The sequence below is a fragment of the Triturus cristatus genome, chromosome 5_2, assembly GCF_964204655.1.
Source record: "Triturus cristatus chromosome 5_2, aTriCri1.1, whole genome shotgun sequence".
NCBI lineage: Eukaryota > Metazoa > Chordata > Amphibia > Caudata > Salamandridae > Triturus > Triturus cristatus.
Window position 1 is genome coordinate 987,967,012 of NC_140588.1, and position 8,852 is coordinate 987,975,863.

The following is an 8,852-nucleotide window of genomic DNA, read 5'->3' on the forward strand; positions in this document are numbered from 1 at the left end:
TTGAGTAGCAGGTCACAGGTAGGGCCCCACATAAACTAAACGCAAACACGCACCCAGGGAAAACCCTGATCAATTCCATAGATAGATAGCTGCACCACAAACAAGTCTGAGGTAATTGGCCCCAATAAAACACGTTTGGCCAAAGGCTTGCGTTCCCCGCAATTACCACAAAGATAGATACCACATGACGATAAGTACAATCAACCAATCAGGACACGACATGCACACCACACATTGTGATCACGCTCTCCTCATGCCAGACATCTGGACACACACACTGGCCCACATTAGCGCTCCCCAAGGTCGAGAGCCATCTATGTCCTTATCAGATGCACTCATTTGATTTACGACTAGGATACTCTTCAGGAAAGGAGAGATCATTTTATTGTGTCGCATGAACTATATTATTTTACAGCCAAAACTTTGTACATTGAGGCCGCAGCGTTTTTAATTAAACCAACTGTTTCCTGTTTTGTAAAATGCCTGTTCGCTTTTAATTTATTTAAAGTAAATTCATAGCCGAGCAACACCACCATGAAAAAAAAACCTAGCTACAGAAAATTCAACTAAAAGACATCCCGACCTTGGGGAGAGAGGAATCTCCCTCCCAGAGAGCTATGATGCCTTGTGATGATAGCCAGACACCCGTGGAAGCCACAAAGCTGATCCACCTGCTTTCAACCAAGACCATCGGCACATGGAACATGAGGACAATGTATGAGACAGACAAGACAGCCCAAGTGGCAGTGGAGATTAAAAAATACAACCTTGCCCTGCTTGGCATCAGCGAGATCAGATGACAGTGGCGGCTCCTCTGTAATGGCAGAGAAGAGTTGCCCCATAGAGTGCAGAATGAAAAATAAAACGATTTTATTATTGTTTTATTTTGTACAGGGAGCTGGTGCTGCCATGTCTAGGAAGGGGTGGGCCAGGCAATCCTCTGTTGACAGGGCAGGGACTGGGAAGAGGAGTGGTGGGCACATGTAAATGCTCATGCCAGTTTGGCAGGCCATCTTAGGCCTGTCAAAAAGACATGCACATTTAGGTTTCTCCAACACAGCTGTGTTCCACAGGCGGGTGAAGAAATGTCAGACTCCCTGTGCCTGAGCAAGTGGGAAACAATCCCACTAAGGCCAATCCCCACCCTGCTCTCATAGCATGAGAGCAGTGCCTGGATTGGATGGGGAGTACGTGAATTGTGTCCAAGGGACTGCTGGGAGCAGTAAGAGCAGAAGAGCACTGAGGCGCAAGGTGGCAGGCTGGTCAGTATCAGGTAAGGTTTTTTTAATCTATTATCAATTCTCTCCCTCCGTCACCCCCTCCCACTGCTGCTGCCCCGCCACCTTACATTGGCAGCAGCTGTCACTGCAAGAAGTACAAAGTCCGGACAGAAAAGACTGGCTCCAGGAGGTATGTTGCTGTATTCTGGTTCGAGGAAGAGAACAACCCATATACTTGGGGAGTAGCACTGATGCTAACGCTAGCAGTCCACAGAGCTCTGATTGAATGGGAAGCCCATGGTCCCCGAATCATCACAGTGACCTACCACACAAAGAAAGATGGGATCGACATGAACGTTAGTCAGTGCTATGTACCTACAAATCAGAGCAAAGAAGAGGACAAATAAATGTTATACAACAGGCTCTAGTGTATCATGAAAAAGTGCCTTGAGAGAGACATCACCATACTGAAGCCTTGACCTCTGGTCCAGGCCAGCACTCTCCCCAGCAGCTCCGCCGCTCCTCCCTGGTACTGAGACCTTCCTTGAGGAGTGTTCATGCTGGCAGCCGGTGCGAGCGCCACAGGTGTCCTTTACATTGTCCACTGTTCCGTTCTTTTCCTGATTCCGCATTGTTGGGTTACCATTGTGTAGTGTACTATTGTGCATTTTAGGCACTGTATTTACTTAGTTTGTGTTTTTATTTTTCCTTTGATGCATTTTCTGGTCACTTTCCCGCCGTTGCTGCCCCCTGCAGCCCACCCCCGACATAGCCCCGCTCCCGCCTCCCAACATCTGGTCCTGCCCCCCTCCCCTACTTATGGCGACCACTGCCGGGAGCGCGTGTGAAGCCTTGACCTCTGGTCCAGGCCAGCACTCTACCCAGCAGCTCCGCCACTCAGCCGCTCCTCCCCGTTACTGGGACCTTCCTTGAGGAGTGTTCGCACAGGCAGCTGATCTGAGGACCACAGGTGTCCTTTACATTGCCCACTGTTCCGTTCTTTTCCTTATTCCGCATTGTTGGGTTATCATTGTGTAGTGTACTATTGTGCATTTTAGGCACTGTATTTACTTAGTCTGAGTTTTTATTTTTCCTTTGCTGCATTTTTGGGTCTCTTTCCCGCCGTTGCTGCCCCCTGCAGCCCACCCCCGACACAGCCCCGCTCCCGCCTCCCAACATCTGGTCCTGCCCCCCTCCCCTACTTATGGCGACCACTGCCGGGAGCGCGTGTGAAGCCTTGACCTCTGGTCCAGGCCAGCACTCTACCCAGCAGCTCCGCCACTCAGCCGCTCCTCCCCGTTACTGAGACCTTCCTTGAGGAGTGTTCGCACAGGCAGCCGATCCGAGGACCACAGGTGTCCTTTACATTGCCCACTGTTCCGTTCTTTTCCTGATTCCGCATTGTTGGGTTATCATTGTGTAGTGTACTATTGTGCATTTTAGGCACTGTATTTATTTACTCTGTGTTTTTATTTTTCCTTTGCTGCATTGCCTGGTCACTTTCCCACCGCTGCTGCCCCCTGCGGCCCCGCCCCGACACAGCCCCAATCCTGCCTCCCAATCTCTGGTCCCGCCCTCTCCCCTACTTACGGCGACCACTGTGTTTTGTGCGCGCAGCGGGTGCGCCGCTGGCGTGCCAAAGGCACACCTAAGGCAAGCCCGTCTGCGCCTGTCTGCGGCCAGCACCAGGAACCCTGGCTCTCCGAGGCCGCACCGCTACAACTCTACCGCCCTCCACGCACTCAATCCCAGAAGATACACCGACTGTGTAAGATCCTCACCGAACACCACCCATGGACAGTTCTCATGCAGACCCTGCCGCAGATCCTTCACCATCGACAATACCCCCACTACCGCCAAAGGCCCGCCTGATGCATGCACCACCAACACCCTGACATGCATCCTCCTCAACGTGTGCTCCCTGCACCGACACGCTGTAGAATCTGGGACCTGATTGACACCCTCTAGCCCGACATTGCATTCTTCACGGAAACCTGGACCAATGCCACTGCCATCCCCTACGACTACAAGATCTAGAGAAAGGACTGCCCCCACTGCCCAGGAGGAGGACTCGCCATCGCACATAAGGCGCACCTCCAACTCTCCACATCCAGCACGAGTGACCCCCACTCCAACACAGAACACCTCAACTTCCAGATCCAGACCAGCCCCAGGACCACGATATGTGGCACCCTCATCTACAGACTGCCGGGACCTCGCACCCAGTCCGCAACCACCATCGTCGAGCTCGCCACACCCCACGCAATCACCTCCATGGACTACCCTCTGTCTCGGGGACCTGAACTTCCACCTCGACAACAGCAACGACCCCGACTCCATCACACTCCTCGACAACCTCGCCAATTTCGGACTGAAGCAGCTGGTCAACACTCCCACACACAGAGCTGGACACACCCTCGACCCTATCTTCGTGGGAGTAACAAACATCTTTTTCAGCCACACCACCCAGCCCCTCTGGATGGACCACCACTGCGTCCACTTCACCTTCAATACCACCACCGCACCCAAACCCCCCACCCGACTGCCATGAAGGAGCTGGAGCAAGGTCACAGAGGAACTCCTCATCACCGTCCTCCTCCAAGACCCTCCAGCGCCACAACCGACACCAACTCTGCAGCCACAGAACTTCACCGCTGGATCTCCCGCTGTGCTGACAAGCTCGCACCCCTCCGCCACCCCACCAAACAACGCCCTCTGAAGACCACCTGGTTCACCACAGAACCACATGAATCCAGGCGCTCTTGCGTACGCCTAGAGAAAACCTGGTGAAACCAGAAAACCACGGAAGCACAGAACATCCACGGGAGCACCCTGAAGAAATACCACCAGCGCATAAGAGACACCAAACGGACCTTCATTAGAGACAAAGTCCAGACCAAGGCAACCAACACCAAGGAACTGTTCAACGTCATACACCAGTTCACAAAACCCCCCAGCGAAGCCACGGATGTCACACCTTCTCAGAAACTCTGCGACAAGCTCAGCTCATACTTCCATCTGAAGATCAAGACACTCTATGACAATTTCAGCAAACAGACGGCGAGGACACACCCCCACGCCACGATAAACCAACCATCATGACCTGGAATCCCGCCACCGTTGAAGACATCACCGTTACCATGAAGAAAACCCACTCAGGAGCCCCAACGGACCACTTCCCACCTCACATATTCCACAGGGCCACCAACGCCATCGCACCCGAACTTGGACTGACCATCAACGCCTCCTTCATGTCCGGCATCTTCGTAGACGACTGGAAGCGGGCGGAGGTTAAACCACTCCTCAAGAAACCCACGGCCGACCCAACCGACCTGAAAACCTACCGGCCCATCTCCCTCCTCCCTTTGGCGGCCAAAGTCACCGAGAGATTTGTGAACGCCCAACTGACCACCTTCATCGAAGAGAACTCCATTCTAGACGCCTCCCAGTCTGGATTCCGCAGCAACCACAGCCCCAAGACCGCCCTCCTCGCCGCCACTGACAACATCCGCATGCTCGTCGACCAGGGACACACCGCGGCCCTCATCCTTCTAGACCTCTCCACAGCCTTCAACACTGTTTCTCATTGCACTCTCGCAGCCAGACTTCATGACGCGGGGATACAAGGAGCCGCCCTCAACTGGATCCGTTCCTTTCTCTCCGACAGGACCCAGAGGATCAGACTCCCTCCCTTCCTCTCCAAACCCACTGATATCAACTGCGGAGTACCCCAATGATCATTGCTCAGCTCCATGCTCTTCAACATCTACATGGCCCCCCTCGCTGCCATTGTGAGACAGCATGGGCTCAGCATTGTATCCTACGCCGACGACACCCAGCTCATCCTCTAACTCACGAAGAATCCCGAAGACACCAGACTTCGCTTCCAGGAAGGAATGGAGAACGTGGCAGCCTGGATGAAAGACAGCTGTTTCAGCTGTTTGAAGCTCAACTCAGAGAAGACTGAGGTCCTCATCCTCGGACCCTGCTCCTCCGCCTGGGACAACACTTGGTAGCCCTCCGCTCCCGGGATTCCACCCACTCCTACAGACCACGCATGAAACCTCGGCATCATCCTCGACTCCTTCCTCTCCATGAACCGCCAGATCAACGCCTTCGCTTCCACCAGCTTCAACTGCATGCGCATCCTCCGCAAGACCTTCAAATGGATCCCCCCTGACTGCAGAAAGACCGTCACCCACGTGCTCATAACCAGCAGACTGGACTACGCAACACCCTATATGCCGGAATCAACAGAGCCCTACTACACAAACTCCAGACCATCCAGAACGCAGCTGCCAGACTCGTCCTCAGAATGCCTCATCGCGAACACATGAACCAACACCTACGAGACCTCCACTGGCTCCCAGTCGAGAAGAGGGTCACCTTCAAAGTCCTCACCCACGCCTACAAATCCCTCAACAACATCGGACCCAAATACCTCAACGAAAGAGTATCCTTCCACGTACCCAATGGGAACCTCCGCTCGGCCGACCTCGCCCTGGCAGAGGTCCCCCGCTTCCGCAGAAACAGACCAGGCAGGAGAGCCTTCTCCTACATCACAGCCAAGACCTGAACGAGCTCCCTGTGAATATCAGACGCTCCCCAACCCTGCACACGTTCAGGAAGGACCTCAAGACCTGGCTCTTAGACTGATCCGTAGCTGCCTTCCCCCAGCACCTTGAGACGCTCGCGGGTGAGTAGTGCAATTTATAAACCCCTGATTGATTGATTGATTGATTGACTGATTGGGGACCTAAATGCCAATACTGGAAGTGACAACACTGGGTACATAGAAATCCTGAGAAACCACGGCCTTGGTGACATGAACTAAAATGATGAAAGGCTTGCTTATCTCTGTGCCCTGAACAGTCTGGTGATAGGCGGTAGTGTATTCCCACAAAAAAGAATACACAAGGCAATGTGGGTGTCACTAAACCAGTCAACAGAGAATCAGATCGACCATATCTGCATGGCCAAGACATTCCAGAGCTCCCTGCGGGTTGTGAGAGTGATGAGAGGAGAGGACGTGGCATCAGACCATCACCTTGTCGTGGCCAGGTTAAAGCTAAAGCTGAAGAAAGCAATGATGTACCAACAAACCAACACCAGCAGTATAACACCACCCTCCTCAAAGATGCACAGAAATGGAGTGAATACTATGTAACAAGTTTCAAGTCTTGCAAGAACTAGAGGATGACAGAGACCCAGTAGAAGGCCAGTGGGAGAAGTTCAAAGAAACAGCGACATTAACTGGCCGGGAGGTACTGGGTCCCAAGAAACACCAGCATAAAGACTGGATCTCCACGAGACTCTGCATAATCCAAGCGAGAAAGAAAAAGAAAACTACAGTCAACACCAGCCGAGCAAAAGCAGAAAAAAGCAAAAGATCATGGTGAACACACCAAAATCAACAAGGAAGCACAGAGAAGCTTGAGAGAAGACAAACGAAGAATCATCTATGGTCTTGACACAGAAGCCCAGGAAGCAGCAAGCCATGGAAACTTGAAAGAACTCTTCGACATAATAAGGAAACTCTCCGGCAGATACAGCAAGCCGGAAAGACCTGTTGAAAACAAAGCTGGGAAGACAATCATTGGTAACGAAGGCAAATAACGAAGATGGATGGAGGACCTTGAAGAACTGCTGAACCAGCCTGTGCCGCAGTCTCCACCAGACATAGAGCCTGTTGACAAGAACTTGCCAATCGACTGCAGCAAACCAACCAAGTAAGAAATACACCAAGCCATCAAATATCTGAGAAATGGGAAGGAAGCAGGACCCGACAGCATTCCTGCAGAGCCACTGAAGGCAGACATTAAACCGTCAGTAGACATGCTCTACTCCATGTTTGGAAGGATCTGGGAAGATGAAAAGGTGCCATCAGACTGGAAGGAGGGATATCCTATAAAGATTCCCAAGAAAGGTGACCTGAGAAACTGGGCAAACTACAGAGTGATAACTGTTCTATCAACCCCAGGCAAAAGTGTTCAACAGAGTCATCCTGAATATAATGAAGAAACAAGTCGACACTTAGATATCAGACCAACAAGCTGGCTACTGCAAAGAAAGATCCTTCACAGACCAGACTGCAACACTGCGCATCATCATTGAGCAGTTGATTGAATGGAACTCACCCCTCTATGTCCACTTCATTAATTATGAGAAGGCATTCAACGGCCTGGACAACGAGACCCATTGGAAACTCCTCTGCCACTAAAATGTGCCAGATAAACCCATAAAAATCACCTGGGGGAATTACCCGCAAGATAGTTCATGGAGGATAACTGACAAAAGCCTTTGAAGTGAAAACCGGAGTACGCCAGGGTTGTTTGAGCTTGCACTTTTTTCTTCCTGCTGGACGTAGACTGGGTCATGAAGACATCCACAGCAAGGAAAAGAAATGGGACCCAGTGGACACCTTAGAGGCAGCTTGACGACCTGGACTTTGCAGACCACCTTGCCCTACTCTCCTATACTCATCTGTAGATGGAAGAGAAGACCAAAAATGTGGCAGCCACATCAGCACAACTTGGCCTCAACATCCACAGGGGAAAAACCTAAATCCCGAAGGCTAACACGGCCAGTACTACTACAGTCACTCATGCAAGTGATGCACTGGAAGAGGTTGAGGCCTTCACCTACCCGGGCAGTGTCATAGATAAGCAGGGCGGCACAGACACCGATGTCAAGGCAAGAATCGGAAAAGCAAGGGCTGCCTTTATTCAGCTAAAGAAGATCAGGAGCTCCAAAGACCTAATCCTGCAAACCAAGATCAGACTTTTTAACATCAACATAAAATCAGTCTTTCTGTATTGACCAGAAACTTGGAGGGCAGCAGTGACCACCACCAACAAAGTCCAGAACTTTATCAGCACATGTCTGAGGAAAATCCTCCAAATCTGCTGACCAAACACCAACAGCAACAACGACCTATAGCAGCAGACTTTCAAACTCCCTGCTCATGAAAAACCCATGAGGGATAGGTCACACCCACCCCAACCCCTCATCAAATACCACCAGGCAGGCCCTCACCTGGAACCTTCATGGAGAAAGGAAAAGAGGAATGCCAAGGAACGCCTAGCGTTGAGGCCTCAAGGCTGACTGCAAGGAGATGGGTTACACCTGGAGTCAGATTGAAAGAAAAGCCCAGGACAGAGATGGACGGAGAGTCCTGGTTGATGACCTACCCAGGAGGGGTAGTAGGCATGAGTAAGTAATTAAGTAAGTGCACAGCTACATTGTGGGGTTCGGAAACTTTAAGTGTCTGCAATTGATATCAATTTTAGTCATCCGTTTGTTAGCTGCTATTTTCAAGTACATATTGAAATAGTTTTTATTAACTATCCAATAAATTATAATTGACTAGACCTTATTTGTGGTTCTCAAGTGGAGAAACCCCTTAAACTACAGCTTTATTATCAATAGGGGTATTCTCTTCCCACTGTGCAAACGAAAACTCGCACCTGACAGTAATAAAAGGACATTAGCATGTACTTTGCAGGTAGGAACTACTTGCACGTTTCTGTGTGCTCACCAACCTTTAGAGGTGCCCCCTCACCCCCATGGAACACGCACGTAACGCTGCATATGTGACTGCGCGCACATATATATTTAATGCACGCTGCACGG

General features: G+C 51.1%; 1 pseudogene; it reads left to right on the forward strand.

Annotated features, from left to right (window-relative positions):
• The first annotated feature begins 620 nt into the window (after nucleotides 1-620).
• On the forward strand, nucleotides 621-8,304 carry LOC146829540 (uncharacterized; annotated as a pseudogene).
• Nucleotides 8,305-8,852: the final 548 nt, after the last annotated feature.